Source organism: Bubalus kerabau, chromosome 9 (genome assembly GCF_029407905.1).
Source record: "Bubalus kerabau isolate K-KA32 ecotype Philippines breed swamp buffalo chromosome 9, PCC_UOA_SB_1v2, whole genome shotgun sequence".
In the NCBI taxonomy this organism is placed as follows: Eukaryota; Metazoa; Chordata; class Mammalia; order Artiodactyla; family Bovidae; genus Bubalus; species Bubalus kerabau.
Genome location: NC_073632.1, coordinates 27,980,872 through 27,996,121, shown reverse-complemented (window position 1 = coordinate 27,996,121; position 15,250 = coordinate 27,980,872).

Sequence of the window (15,250 nt, the reverse complement as noted above, 5' to 3'; positions counted from 1 at the left end):
GGTGCAACTACAGCCAATAAACCTTGAAGTCTCTGAAATTCTCCATAACCCATCTTTCCAAATCTCATTCTTCAGCTCTTTGTGCGCCTTACATTCTACTCAGTTTCCTGAACGTTCCTTGGATCACTCCCTTCTCCAAACCCTTGCTCTCTTGAACAATACCGCGCAGAGATGGCCCATGGTATGCATTTATTCACTTACATGCTTTACCTCAAACCTAAAAGTTTGATGAGGCTGGTTTGCAGAAAGAGGTAATAAAATAAATATGTTGAATTTTGAAGAGCATATATTGTCAAAGGAAACTGAAATGCTGGGATGTTCCCTTTGTTTGGCCCTCATCTTCAAGTTGCACAAAGTGGGATCCTCAGGGCTGATTCTATAGTCTGATATCAAGACATGTATGCCACAAACCCTTATGGGCTTTTGATATACCAGATGTGGTCTCCTTAAAATCAGCTGCATCAGGTCCTACACTCCATGGAGTGTTGGAATACCCTTTGTTGACCTGCAATGAATAGACTATCAGGTATTTCTCCAGCAAAGATGGGTTTATTTGGGAGCAACTGAGAATTGCAATTTGAGGTCTGCCTTCCTGATGAGCCACATGCAAGTCTCCACACAGAAAGGGAACGTGAACACTTTTATAGAGGGAAATGGAAGTGGGAAGGCAGGAGTAAACACGAGGTGGTAACTTTTCATTGGCTGAGTCCGTCTTCATTTTGGGCTCTGCTGTTATCTCAGGGCGTGAGAGCTCCCCCTTCTGGTTTCCCAACTCTGTTTGGTTGAGGTTTCTGTTTACTGGGGATTTTCTTACACTATTTTTTTTTTTTAATATTTTCATCCTCGTTGGTTTTCTGTTTTAAATATAGAAGCATGTACATGTCAGTCCCAAACTCCCAATCTACCCCGCCATCTCATCCTCCCCACCGGTAACCAAAACTTCATTCTCTAGGTGTCTGAATCTATTCTGTTTTGTAAATAAATTGATTTGTATCATTATTTTTAGATTCTACATATAAGCAACATCATATGGTATTTGTCTTTCACTGTCCAAATTTACTTCACTTAGTATGATAATCTCTAGGTCCATCCGTGTTCCTGCAAATGGTATCATTCCATCCTTTTTAACGGTTGAGTAATATTCCATTGTATATGTGTTACCACATCTTCTTTATCCATTCATCTGTCAATGGACTTTAGATTTCTTCCATGTCTTGGCTATTATAAACAGTGCTACAATGAACATTGGGCTGCAAGTATTCTTTCGAACCATGTTTTTCTCTGGACACATGCCCAGGAGTGGAATTGTTAAATTCTATGGTGGCTTTATTTTACACTTTAACATAACTGTAGATGCAGATATGTTTATGACCATGCTTGTTTCCTCTCCCCAGTGCTTCCTTTACATGCTGTCCACTCCGCCATGGGAATCAGCACTCACCAACAGTCTTACTAACTCTGTGAATGAATCGTCATAGGTCATGTCCTTTAGGAAAAAGGGGCAATCGCAGCAACCAACACAGACTTACTTTAGGCAACAGTTTGATCAACTTTTTATGAACTACTTTAATCTTGGCAATTACAGGAGATGTAAACAAGAGGCGAGGGGGCACTTTTTGCACACTGAAGGTGATTACTACTTGAAAACAAAACCTTACAGGTTAGAAGGACTCAAATGATTGTTTTAGGATATTCATTTCTATATAAATGTATAACTGTGACATAGAGAGTTGGAGGTCATTTTGCTTCATTTGTCTCTATGGCAAAAAGGCAAAGAAAATGTAAGCAATGTGATCATTTGGGTCACTTCTTACATTTACTAAAATATAAGAATATAGACTAACATTTCTGAAACTAAAATTGAAACATAATTTGACAAGGATAAGTATGCTTCTGAGGATGATAGAACACAAAATTGAAAGCTTATATTTGCCTCAGAAAACCTGGGTGTTATAGTGGTCATATCCATAGACAAGATGTTAGAAAAATTGTTTGCAAATGCAATGAATATAGTAAGAAGCTGTTGCATTCAATTTGGTCAGTTATTAAGCAGTTTTTGTGTACCTGCTGAGATGAAGACAATACATACAAGTTCACATAAACTGCAATTTTAAACTTTAACAATCGTGTGGTTTTATTTAGTCATGAAAAAGAAGTGCTAATAGCAAATATTTTGATTAAAGTAATTTTAAACAAAGTCTTAAATTTTGAGTTTTTGTCATCTGTATCTAATATTTCATATGTTAGCAATGTTAAGCAAATTCAGAACTAAAGGTAAAATTGTTTCAAAAAATCAATAATTGTATTTCAGGCATAAAGTAACATGGAACTACGTTAACTTCTTTATAATTCTCACTACCCTTGTTCTGTTTCCCCTTCATTCTTCCTTCTGCATAGTTACCCAAAAAATCTTCCTAAAACACAAATTAGATATTAATCTCCTATTTCAAACTTTTCCATGGTTCTCAACGACACGTAAGTCAGATTTTAATTTTAATTTTTAGTTATTTTTTAATATTGTTATTGAATTAGTTATTTACAAATGTGTTAGTTTCAGGTTTATAGCAAAGTTATTAAGATAGATGATAGGTAGACAGATATTCTCTTCAAAGTTCATTTTTAAATCACGTTGCTCTTGAAAATATGTGGGTTACTTTCAAATGTCTTTTGATATTGATTTCTAACATAATTCCACAGTGATAAGAGAACAGACTCTGTGTGATTTCAGTACCTGTAGACCATGAAGTTTTTGCACCCTGTTTTCTGTCCCTGGATATGTTCCAGTGTCTTCTGGTTTATGATCTATGAGAACTTGAATAGAATTTGTATCCCACTATTGTATGAAAATTGTCTAAATCTTTATTGTGTTGAATTGGTTTACCGTTGAGGTGCTTTAATGGACCGGAACCTGGTGGTCCAGAGTCAACCGATAAGAAAGTAAAGGAGAGAGAAAGAGGCTGATAGTCCTTGGTTTATGCAGAAAGCCAATAAAGCCCCTGCACGGGGCTTGCTCTGTTCATGAAGGCCTCAGGCGCCCTCTCGATGGGGTGAAGGCACAGAGTGCCTTCTCGAGAGGCTCTTAGACAGCCTCTGCGTTCCAGGGGATCAGCCTGAAAAAGAGAGAGAGAGAGAAAGAAAGACACGGGGACCAGAGCTCTGATGGAGCAAAGGTGTTTTAATCAACATGGTATGGGCATATATACTGTCTTACAAGGTAGTTATTCTCAGCAAAGATAAAGATTAAAATTCCAGACTTACAAAACATAGGCGATCCATATTAGAGAGAGAGTTGTAAACAATCACTTTTACCATATGGTTCACAGGAAGGAAGAGGGTACTTATCACCGTATAGAAAAACTAATGAAGGAAATGCCTGGATTCCTCAGCCCCAGGAGAGGCTTGCCTTTCCTCTTAATTCCTGAATATTCAGGAATTAATAAGGAACAGAGAATTCCTGACAGATCCAAAACAGCACACAGGAAGCCTCCTGTTAAATGCTTCCTGACAGTTTACTGTGTTTTTCAGGTCCACTATATCCTTCTACTTTTCTGTCTGTTCATTCTATTAATTTATGAGAGTTTGATATTAAAATTCCAACTAAAAATCTTTAAAAAATAGCTATAATATATAGTGAAACTATATGTAACTTTGTACTTTCCAAGTCTCTTGTAAATGTGTTATCAAACTTTCATAATTTAAAAAAATAAAAAAGAAAGAGGATTCCCTTTTTAAAAAAAAAAAAAAGTCCATTTTTAAATTGCAGCATAAAAATGTCTTCACAATCTAGCTGGCACTTAACCCTTCTAGTCTCATTTACCTCCAATCCAACCCCTCACACCGGAAAATAAAATATTTTTCCAGCTCACTGAAACTCATAATTCCTAAACATTTTATGATAGGACTATCAACTTACCCATATTACAATCTATAGAGTAGTGGAAAATATTATTTCTTTATTTTGGCTTTTAGTACTACATAGAGTGAAAGCTTGCTTCAATCACTCTTAGAAAACCGAGTCTGGGCTTAGATGACTCCAGCAGAGACATCCATGTTCTGCGTATCTACATATATGAGATTAGGGGAGGATCTTTCACACTGTTCATTAGACAGACTCTCAATGTGCTTACATGACTATCAGATAGTAAAATTCTTGGCAACATTTTGATGAAAAGGCAGAAAATTATAGATCAGGTGATTACCTGTGACCTAAATAAAGAGGAGGGACTTAGCAGGTGGTGCAGTGGTAAAGAATCTGCCTGCCAATGCAGGAGACGCAAGAGACACGGGTTCAATCCCTGGGTCGGAAAGATCCCCTGGAGGAGGAAATGGTAACCTGCTCCAGTATTCTTGCCTGAGAAATCCCATGGACAGAGGAACCTGGTGGGCTACAGTCCATAGGGTTGCAAAGAGTCAGACAGGATTGAATGACTGAACACACATCCACAAGTAAATAGTAGTTTGTTTTGTTGTTGTGTTGTTCAGTGACCCAGTCGTGTCTGACTCTTTGCGACCCCATAGACTGCAGCAGGCCAGGCTTCCCTGTCCCTCACCATCTCCCAAAGTTAGCCCAAGTTCATGTCCATTGCATTGGTGATGCCATCCAGCCGTCTCATCCTCTGACACCCTCATCTCCTTCTGCCCTCAACCTTTCCCAGCATCAGGGACTTTTCCAATGAGTCGGCTGTTTGCATCAGGTGACCAAAATACTTGATTTTCAGCTTCAGCATCAGTCCTTCCAATGAGTGAAAGTGAAAGTGAAGTCACTCAGTCGTGTCCGACTCTGCGACCCCATGGACTGTAGCCTATCAGGCTCCTCCATGGGATTTTCCATGGGAGTTTCCAGGCAAGAGTGATAGAGTGGATTGCCATTTCAGTCAGGGTTGATTTCCCTTAAGATTGACTGGTTTGATCTCCTTGCTGTCCAAGGGACTCTTAGGAGTCTTCTCCAGCACCACAGTTCCAAGGCATGAATTCTTTGGAGCTCTGATTTCTTTATGGTCCAGCTCTCACTACTGTATGTGACCACTGGGAAGACTATATAGCCTTGATTTACGGACCTTTGTCACCAAGAAAATGTCTCTGCTTTTCAACACACTGTCTAGGTTTGTCATAGCTTTCCTGCCAAGGAGTAATCATCTTCTGATTTCATGGCTGCAGTCACCATCCACAGTGATTTTAGAGCCCAAGAAGAGGAAATCTGTCACTACTTCTACTTTTCCCTTTCTATTTGCCATGAAGTAATGGGGCCAGATGCAATGATCTTAGTTTCTTTAATATTAAGACTTAAGCTGACTCACTCTCCTCCCTTACCCTCATAGAGGCTCTTTAGTTCCTCTTCGCTTTCAGCCATTATGGTGCCATCTGCATATCTGAGGTTGTTGATGTTTCTCCCACCTATCTTAATTTCAGCTTGTAACTTATCCAGCCCAGCATTTCTCAAGATGTGCTCACCACATAGGTTAAATAAACATTGTGACAGCAGACAGCCCTCTCGTACTCCTTTCTCAATCAGTTGTTCCATACAGGGTTCTAACTGCTGCTTCTTGACCCGTGTACAGGTTTCTCAAGAGACATGTATGATGCTCTGGTATTCCAATCTTTTTAATAGCTTTCCACAGTTGGTTATGATCCACAGTCAAAGGCTTTAGCATAGTCGATGAAACAGAGGTAGATGTTTTTCTGGAATTCCCTTGTTTTCTCTATGATTGAGCACATCTTGGCAAATTGATCTCTGGTTCCTCTACCTTTTCTAAACCCAGCTTGGACTTATGTAAGTTCTTGGTTCACATAATGCTGAAGTCTAGCATGCAAGATTTTAAGCAAGGGAGATGAGTGCAATTGTCCGATGGCCAGCACAGTCTTCAGTACTATCCTTCTTGGGAACTGGGATGGGGATTGATCTTTTCCAGTCCTGGGGCCACTGCTGGGTCTTCCAGATTTGCTGACATATTGACTGCAACACTTAGATAGCATCATCTTTTAGGATTTTGACTAGCTGGAGGAGGGAATGGCAAACCACTCCAGTATACTTGCTGTGAGAACCTCATGAACTGTATTTAAAAAGTTTGTTTTTGCATGACAAGAAAGCCAGAGTTTAGCAAGTGTTATTCTTAGTTTATCTGTTTAGTAATAACATGAATGAGAGGCTCTTTCTGGTTTTCACTCCACACCCTTAGCATATTGGTTTTTTCCTCAGGTATCTAGCTTCATGGACAAAAATGGAGGCTTCAGGCACATATTCACAGTCAAAAAAATAAAAGGGGGTGCTCCTAGCCATATCTCTATCTTATCTAGATAAAAAATCATTATACAAAAGCCACCCCTCCCACCCCAGCAAATTCTGCTTACATCTTATTGATAAATACTTGGCCAAATAGTCACCCAAATCTGTAAAAGAGGAACCAGAAGAGATGATCTGGCTTTCTGACCCCATTAATGGCAAGGGAGAATGGGGTTGGCATTAGAAGTTGGTGTCTTTCTCAGTGCTTTTTAGGAGCTGAGAAAGGTGATACTTAAACACCTAGTGTCCTGGCCAATGCTCTGTCTGCTGGTCTCTGTGGACTTTATACATTTTCTGGGACAATTGGGGTTCCTCTTAGCTCTGATGTCTCTTTGGACCCCAACCATACAGAGGTCTCACTGAGACAGGAAAGAGGCAGGGCACAAACTTGAAAAGAATGACACAGCCGGAGGACATGACATAAACTCATTAGAACCACAAAGGTCCAAGATGGCAGATGAGTGGTCTTCCACTAGACCTTGATCCCCAGTACACACTCATTGTAACACATCAGCAAGCTCCAGGACACACGTATAGGTGCCACAAGAGTCAGTTCCAAGGCTGACTATAAAGGTCAAAAAGTGGGCAATGACCCAATTTCTGGAAACCCCTACTCTTTCTCCTGTCTTCCCTGGTGGCTCAGATGGTAAAAGCGTCTGCCAGCAATGAAGGAAACCTGGGTTCGATTCCTGGGTCGGGAAGATCCCCTGGAGGAGGAAATGGCAATCCACTCCAGCACTCTTGCCTGGAAAATCCCATGAACGGCGGAGCCTGATAGACTACAGTCCACGGGGTCGCGAAGAGTCGGACATGACTGAGCAACTTCACTTTCACTTTTCCTCCCAAATAGTTGGAATATTCCTCCCACTCATTAGTCTATGAAGTTGCCCACCCCTATAAGAACTGAAAACCCCATACCCTCCCGCCTCTCCTGCCTTTCAAGATGGCACACACTCTGTCTCTGCAGTGTGTTTCCTGCCTGAATAAACCTCCTTTCACATCACTATGGCTCGCTCTTGAGTTCTTTCCTGCACAAAGCCAAGAGCCCACACTTGGTGGCCAGCCCAAGGACTCGGACATGATCTGGGATGTGACCATCCTCTCGCACCCCACTCTATTTCCTGCAACATGACTATGTTATCCCCCTGGTCCTTTCCCAGATGGTACAATCCAAACCATTTGCTGTAAACTTCTTCATTTCTATTGCAGCAACTTCCTCTATCCACATAACACAGGCATCAAGAATGTTCGATAAAGAAGAATAATATAGCCCCCTTCTGCTTAATCACCCTCTGCTATCATGTTTATCTACAATATGGAAATGTCCCTCAACTGATCTGGAGGCAAACTACAAGTTATCTCTTTCTAGAACAGAGCTTCCCTCATAGCTCAGTTAGTAAAGAATCTGCCTGCAAGGCAGGAGACCCAGGTTTGATTTCTGGGTCAGGAAGATCCTCTGGAGAAGGGAAAGGCTACCCACTACAGTATTCTTGGGTTTCTCTTGTGGCTCAGCTGGTAAAGAATCCATCTGCAATGTGGAAGACCTGGGTTTCATCCCTGGGTTGGGAAGATCCCCTGGAGGAGGGAAGGCTACCCACTCCAGTATTCTGGCGTGGAGAATCCCATGGACTGAATGGTCTTATGGGGTCACAAACAGTTGGACACAACTGAGTGACTTTCACTTTCAGAACAGAACTAAGTCTCCCTGGTTCTTGAAGTTCCATATCTTCTCCAGTATTCAAAGGCATTCTTTCCCCACTAGCTCAATTCCATTCTCACAGCTAAGCTTAACACTGGTTAAAGTAATCTCTTCTATACACTCAGAAAAACAGCTATGGTAGCCATCAGACTCAGTCCTTGATGTTAAATAATAACTAAAATAATTTTTAAAGTCTTTATTCTCTCAACTTATTGCCTGTTGGCAAAATTCTATTTTGAATGCAACAGTCTAATTTTTCAAAATGGTACCCTGTTATAATTTTACATTTTTACCTGCAGTCTGTATTTAAGACATGCTATGTATATAAGCCTCTACTTCGCACGTCTCTTTCTATATTTGGAGATAATCTTATGCACCCTGAAAAACTCTTTTAAATTTCACCTCCTCTGTGAAACTATTAACAATGCTGAGGGGTTTTTCTACCCCTGCTTAAGATCCCAAAGAATTTTAACAGTGTTATTTACAGGGCTTTCACCTTATAAGTATTGGATTAATACTCTCTTTCCCTTTGAGGGAAACCTGCTGCTGCTGCTAAGTCACTTCAGTCATGTCCGACTCTGTGCGACCCCGTAGACGGCAGCCCACCAGGCTTCCCCGTCCCTGGGATTCTCCAGGCAAGAACACTGGAGTGGGTTGCCATTTCCTTCTCCAATGCATGAAAGTGAAAAGTGGAAGTGAAGTCGCTCAGTCGTGTCCGACCCTCAGCAACCCCATGGACTGTAGCCCACCAGGCTCCTCCGTCCATGGGATTTTCCAGGCAAGAGTGCTGGAGTGGGGTGCCATTGCCTTCTCCATTGAGGGAAACCTACAGCTTATTTAAACTTTGTTTCCCTAAATCCATGTGGGGATTCATGAATATGTGTTGAATAAGTGCCCGATAGCAGGCTTGCTTTTTCTGACAATATATTTACTCTTATACTAAGACAATCCAAACTGCAGGTTGATTGTTACTACTCTATTGAATGCTTTGGCAGCACAGTCCAGAACCACTCATGCCAAGCACTGGTATTTTCCAGAGCAGTCTGTGGAAATAACCTTTGGATGTAAGCTTCCTTTTAACTTATTTAAATGATTTTAACATATCCACCCCTAATATTACTAGATGAGGAAAGGAAGATTTGGGTATTGCTTTATTTTCCTTAGTGGTTAAGAGCATTTGAAATAATATTTGATTTGATATGAAACTGAATTTCTAAACGTCTGAAAAATCTTACTGTCTCAGAAGTTGAGACCTATCCAGTGTTCACATTATAGCTGGCCCTGAATAAAATACTTAAAACCATCACAAAGTTTAGTTTAAATATATATATATATATATATACACACATGATTTGCTATATCTATATATATGTCATCTATTTATACCTATATATCTACTTATGGCATGGCAACCATGCTCACTCATGTCCAACTCTTTCTGAACTTAAGGACTGTAGCCCATCAGGCTTCTCTGCCCATGAAATTTTCCAGGCAAGAATACCGGAATGGGTAGCCATTCCCTTCTCCAAAGGAGGTTCCCAGCCCAGGGATCAAACTTATGTCTCTCGTATCTTCTGCATTGGCAGGCAGATTCTTTACCACTGTGCCACCTGGGAAGACCACGTGTATACTTATAGGTGCATATATATCACTAAGCAGTTAGAAATAATTGTCTAAGCTATTGCTGCACTTCAATTTTTGTTTCTGAAAAGGAAGTTTCAAAGCAGTATTAATACTAAAGAATACTCATTTATGGATACTCATAACACTCATTTATGGAAGCCCATGGGATTCTCTTGCCTGGTAGGGGCATGAGCCATAGGGTCACAAAGAGTCAGACGTGACTGAAACCACTTAGCATAGAACAGCCCATACTCATTTATACACTTTGCTGTGTAGCAGAAATTAACACATTGTAAATAAACTGTATTTCAATCAAATTTAAAAATTAACAATACTCATTAATCTCTTCTTTGGAAACCTAACAAGGGATGTGTATCTACCTCCACTTTTGCAAAGGGCCTGACTTCTGAGAAGCTGCATTTAGCAGGCTCCTCTGCTTGTTAACCTGCTGTTTTCTTCAGCTCTCTTTGAAACAACAATCTCCCAGCTGCAGTGAAGCATTTAGCTTAGAAACTCTCAGCCCACGATACTTTCTCTATGATTCCCAAGTTTACCAATAGGGAACCTGCAGTGTTCTCACAGAAAAAGCCAAAAGTTGCTTGAAGAGTTCCATTGTAAGTCATATTTTCCATTTTTATTTTCTTTCTGATCCAGAGCCTTAGATCAAGACTAATTTCTTTGAAGCCGGTGGTTTTGAGAACCACCGCAGCATCTGACACTCTGGAAAAACTCCTACAGTGCATACATTTTCACCAAACACTTTAAATGTTTTGTGGTTCTACATATTACGCTATACTTGAGTTGAGGAGCCATGGGACATAGTTTAAAAGTTAAAGGATAAAGAAGTATATAGAACAGAAAAGTGATAGTCCCTCCTTTGTGTTCCAGTCTATGCCGCAAATCCCTTTTGCCTTGACGGAAGGAACCTTGTTACGTTGTCTTCCTGTACTTTTCCCTATTGACTCACGCGGAAGCAGCTTTTCACACTTTGGCTGATGGGGGAGATGAAGCTCATTATATCTGGGTCAACATCTGGCTTCCATTATATATGAGATACTACAGAAAACGAAGAAGCACAAAAGCACATTATCTCAGCCTTGATTTCTTCCTCTCATCATAAACACACTCGGAAACACACATATGCACACACACAGAGGCATTTGTACTGAAATGGTGTCATTTTATACACATGGTTCTGTGACACATTTATCTTACTATTTCCTAGTCCTCTTACCATGTCAGAACATGTGACTGTGCCTCATCTTTCTTAATGACAATCTCAAAGCACAGCTTTTCCCAAAACCTATTAATCATTTCTATATTGATAGATGCTTGGGTTGTTTACAGCTTTCCTGTTACCAAAAAAAAAAAAAAAAACTTCTCAATTCTTGTCTTTTCACATGTGCAAACAGTTCTGGAAGGCGAGTTTCAGGAAGTAAAACCTAAAGGTGATGCAGTCTTTTGTTTTTGATAGATAACCACAAAATAGCTTCTAAAAGACTGCAGTAATTAATTACATTCCACTTGTATCAAAGTTCAAGATTCCTCATACTCTCATCAATGCTGAATAATAAAGGAGAAAACTTTATATTATAGATATATGAAAAATAAATTATGAAACATGTATATTGTTGTTTGCATCTCCAATTCGAGAAGAAACATTTTTGAAGTCTGTTTCTTAAGTTTTAAAACCACAAACTTTGATATAAACAGACCACATCATTTCCCAATTAAATGAAGTTTTAACTGTGTTAGTTATATTGAAGAGTTAGCTCCTCCAAGAAAGAGAACCCAAAATATAATGAGTTACAGAATATAGAAATTCCTTTCTTTTTCATGTAACAGAACTGAAATGAACAGCTCAGATGGACAGGACAGATCAACTACACGCAGTCATTGAGAGACCACATTCCTGCCACCTTGTTGCTTCTCCATCCTCTAAAACACAAAAGAAGCTGGAGCCCAACCATATCTAGAAAGAGTCTGGAGGAGATTTGCCCAATGTTTTCATTTCCACATCCTGACACATCACTTCTGCTCACGTTCTGTTGACATGAACTTGGCTATCTAACTGCAGCAGGGCTGGAAAATGTGGTCCAGCTAAGAGGCCTGGAAAGTGAAAGTGTTTGTTGCTTAGTCATGTCCAACTCTTTGGACCCCATGAACTGTAGCCCACCAGGCTCCTCTGTCCATGAAATTCTCCAGGCAAGAATCCTGGAGTGGGTTGCTATGCCCTCCTCCAGGGGATCTTCCCAACCCAGGGATGGAACCTGGGTCTCCTGCATTGCAGGCAGATTCCATATCATCTGAGCCACCAGTCCCAAAAGGCCTGGACTCAACCACAATTCCATTTTCATGACAGAAGGGGAGAATGGATTTGGTGGAGCTATCAGTCTTGCCTCGCTTATTACACCCCCAGATATCATAGTAGTGATTCAAGTAACTAAACTAAATTAAGGAGAAAGCATTTCCTAAAGTCAAATCCAGGAGAAGATAGAACTGCTATATTCAAAAGGTAGTGTTTTTATATACATGTGCTTTAAATACACATAGACTTTGATATAAACAGAGCACATCATTTCAAATTACTCAGAAATTTTCTTCCAATGATTTTTTTTTGTTGAAATGTTTACTACTATGAGGTTCATCTTATGCCATCTAAAGGTAAAGAATCCACTTGCCAATGCAAAATGTGCACGCTTGATCCCTGGGTCAGGAAAATCCCCTGGAGAAGGAAATGGCAATACACACCAGTATTCTTGTCTGGCAAATCCCATGGACAGAGGAACCTAGCAGGCTACAGGCCATGGGGTCCAAAAGAGTCAGACACAACTTAGTGACTAAACAACAACTATGCGGTCCATCCTACGCCATCTAAAGGTGCTACCGACTAGGCTTCTTGACTTTCCCCGATCAATAGAAATTGAGAAGAGCCCAGACAAGAAACTCAGGCAGGTCTTTACTGGGGCTTCTGCACTGGCTGCAGGAGGCGGGAAAACAAGTAACAGGCTCCCTTGCTCCTTCCCCAAAATGAGGCGCGTTCATTCCTCACATGGGGTGAGGGTAGGGGTGTATCCAGGGGTCAGACTGGAGCAGTGGCTTAGGTGGTTTTCCCTCACCTTTGTGGTGCTGAGTGGAGGGGGCATGCACAGTACCCTGTTTTATGCCCCTGACACCCATTTTGCTCCAGGCTCTTTAGAAATGGCAGTTGGGTTTTATATATATATCTTTGGGTCCAGAATTTGCCCCAACTGCATGTGCAGTCAGTTATCTTTAGTTCTATACAGTTTCTTTGTATTTTGTAGCTTGAGAAGAGGTGTGTCCAAGTGCAAGCTTTGCAGCACTGCAGCAAAGGGTCCAGGTCCCAGCCTGTCTCAAAAAAAAAAAATTAGTCATTTATCCTTATCTGCAGAAAAGTTCTCTAAAAATTGCAATGACTCACAAGGGAAGTCCCAGGACATCCCGCTCGTCACCCGTTTTTCTTCAATCTGTGACAGTTTCTTCTCATGACTGTTCAATCCTGGGCCACATTTCAAAAACGAATTTGCAATAACTTATCATTTTGAAAAACAGACACAAACAGGCCTGAAAAGAATTTAGAGTCTAGAAGAAAAGCCACCAAAAGTATGCTCTACTTACAGCAAGATGTCAGTTTCCAAGCAGGGCCTGGGCTAGAGAGAGAATTGAGGAAGCCGTAATCCTCTCTGGCTGGACTCAAGCCTGCCCTGGAAGACAGGCCTAACTCCAGTCTTGCTGGCACACTGAACACATTTCACTAAAGGCACACAAAAGGTCCTTTATTGTTTTCTGGAAGATGATAAGACCAGCTGAATTGTTTAATGCCTTTTTTGGCAGTAAGAGACGGAGTCAGGGAACTTTGGCAACTTGAAGGGAGCAATAAAATGGCCATGTGAAAAGGGCACTTTGGAAATATAGTAATGACAGTAATGTCAGATGCATAAATGTGATCAAGATTTACTGCTGGAGATGTTACCAGAGCTGCTGATGCGCTGCCACTCTCTACTGAGCCTGGCAGGCCTGTTTATTTTTAGAGGAAGAAGGACTCAGAAATAAGTCCCAATCAAGGTAACTTCAGGACTTGAGCCTGCAGCCAGCTTCATTCTGACCTCATAAACAAGGGATTCTGTGGAATGCATGTACGAGCCAAGGACCATATAAAAGGTTGATACAATGACTAAGTTCTCAACACAGAACAGAGGAGTAGGTAGTTTACCATTAAATTTACCAGATGGCTCCTTTAAGCATGGTCATAAATAATAAGTGAACGTTATGTAAAAAGAATCAAAGGAAGAGAATGAATGGACAACGACTTCAGCATGTTTCTTTCTCTTTTTTTTTTTTTTTAATAGGACTTCTAATGTTTTAAAGAAACTTTGCTCATTTTTTTTCTGGAGATGCTCACACCTCCATCCTCTGCCCCTTGTAGATTACACCAATTAGTCTCTTTCATGCTCATAACCCTCCCACATGCCCAGGTTTGTTACCTAAAGATATATTTTACTCATGTGTTTGGCTTGGTCCATTTCCCTTTCCAAAAATGTGTCTCTGGGACTTCCTTTCACTAGTAATCATTCTCTTTCCAGTTGAATGCCACTCACCTGTGACAAGGACTCATTAGTTGCTTATTGGGAAGCATGATACAAAAGGAAAAGTGTGTCCAAGCCAACTGCCTGCTCAAGGATCTGGCTTTAATTTTCTCGCTATCCCAACTCCAGTCTTTCTCTAGGAGACCGATGATAGGGTTCTGAATGGACTATTGGTCTGATGGCTTTCTAATAGGGGGATGGTTCCAAGAGAGTGAGGATGGAGAGGACCAATCTTCTGTACATGTATGACCCAAGCCAAATTACAGTCCAGAGGGTCAGTGATGAAAGACAACACATTAGCCTGCACTGACACCTGTTCATCTGACACACCCTTTTCTGAACTCAAAAGGTCTGTTTCCTTTGAAATATTTATGGCACTCAAAGTAAAGGTCATTCCATTCTGGTCTTTCACTTCGCATGATGATTAAAACTGACACTCAAAACAACGAAATCAGTTTCCAAGACGGAGCGTCAACACACAAAGACATATCCTTTCTACCAGGGGAGAAGTAAATAAAATGTACATATCGGGTCCTGAAAAGTATTTTTAAATGGGATTCTTATTCAAATATCCAAATGATCATTTCTCTGGAGCCTCTTCAATTAGTGCATAGTAACCATATTGAACATATTGCCTTATTCTATTATGCCATGGCCTCTTGACTGTCAAATTCTGGAGCATTCAAAACAAATGTGCAAGTAAAACTGAGAGAGGTTAATATTACGACAGCACTTGCCACTTACTAAGAGCTTCTGTGTGCTGATTCTCACAGACATGTTAATGATTAAATTAATAAAAATAATTTTGTGATTTTTTTTTACCTGACACTTGAGATTTAATTTTTGTAATTTAAAAGAAAAAAAAATAAGTGTAAAAGGAATCTGTCATTTTGAAATAAAGGTAGTAACGGATTTCTTTTCTGTTCTCAATGTTTTTTGCAATATGCACTCACCTGTGGTCTTATGTCTTTTCCCATCAATCTACGGAAATTGCTGTAAACATGAGTGTTAATGACTTCTTTGTTATTAAATCCAAGTGAC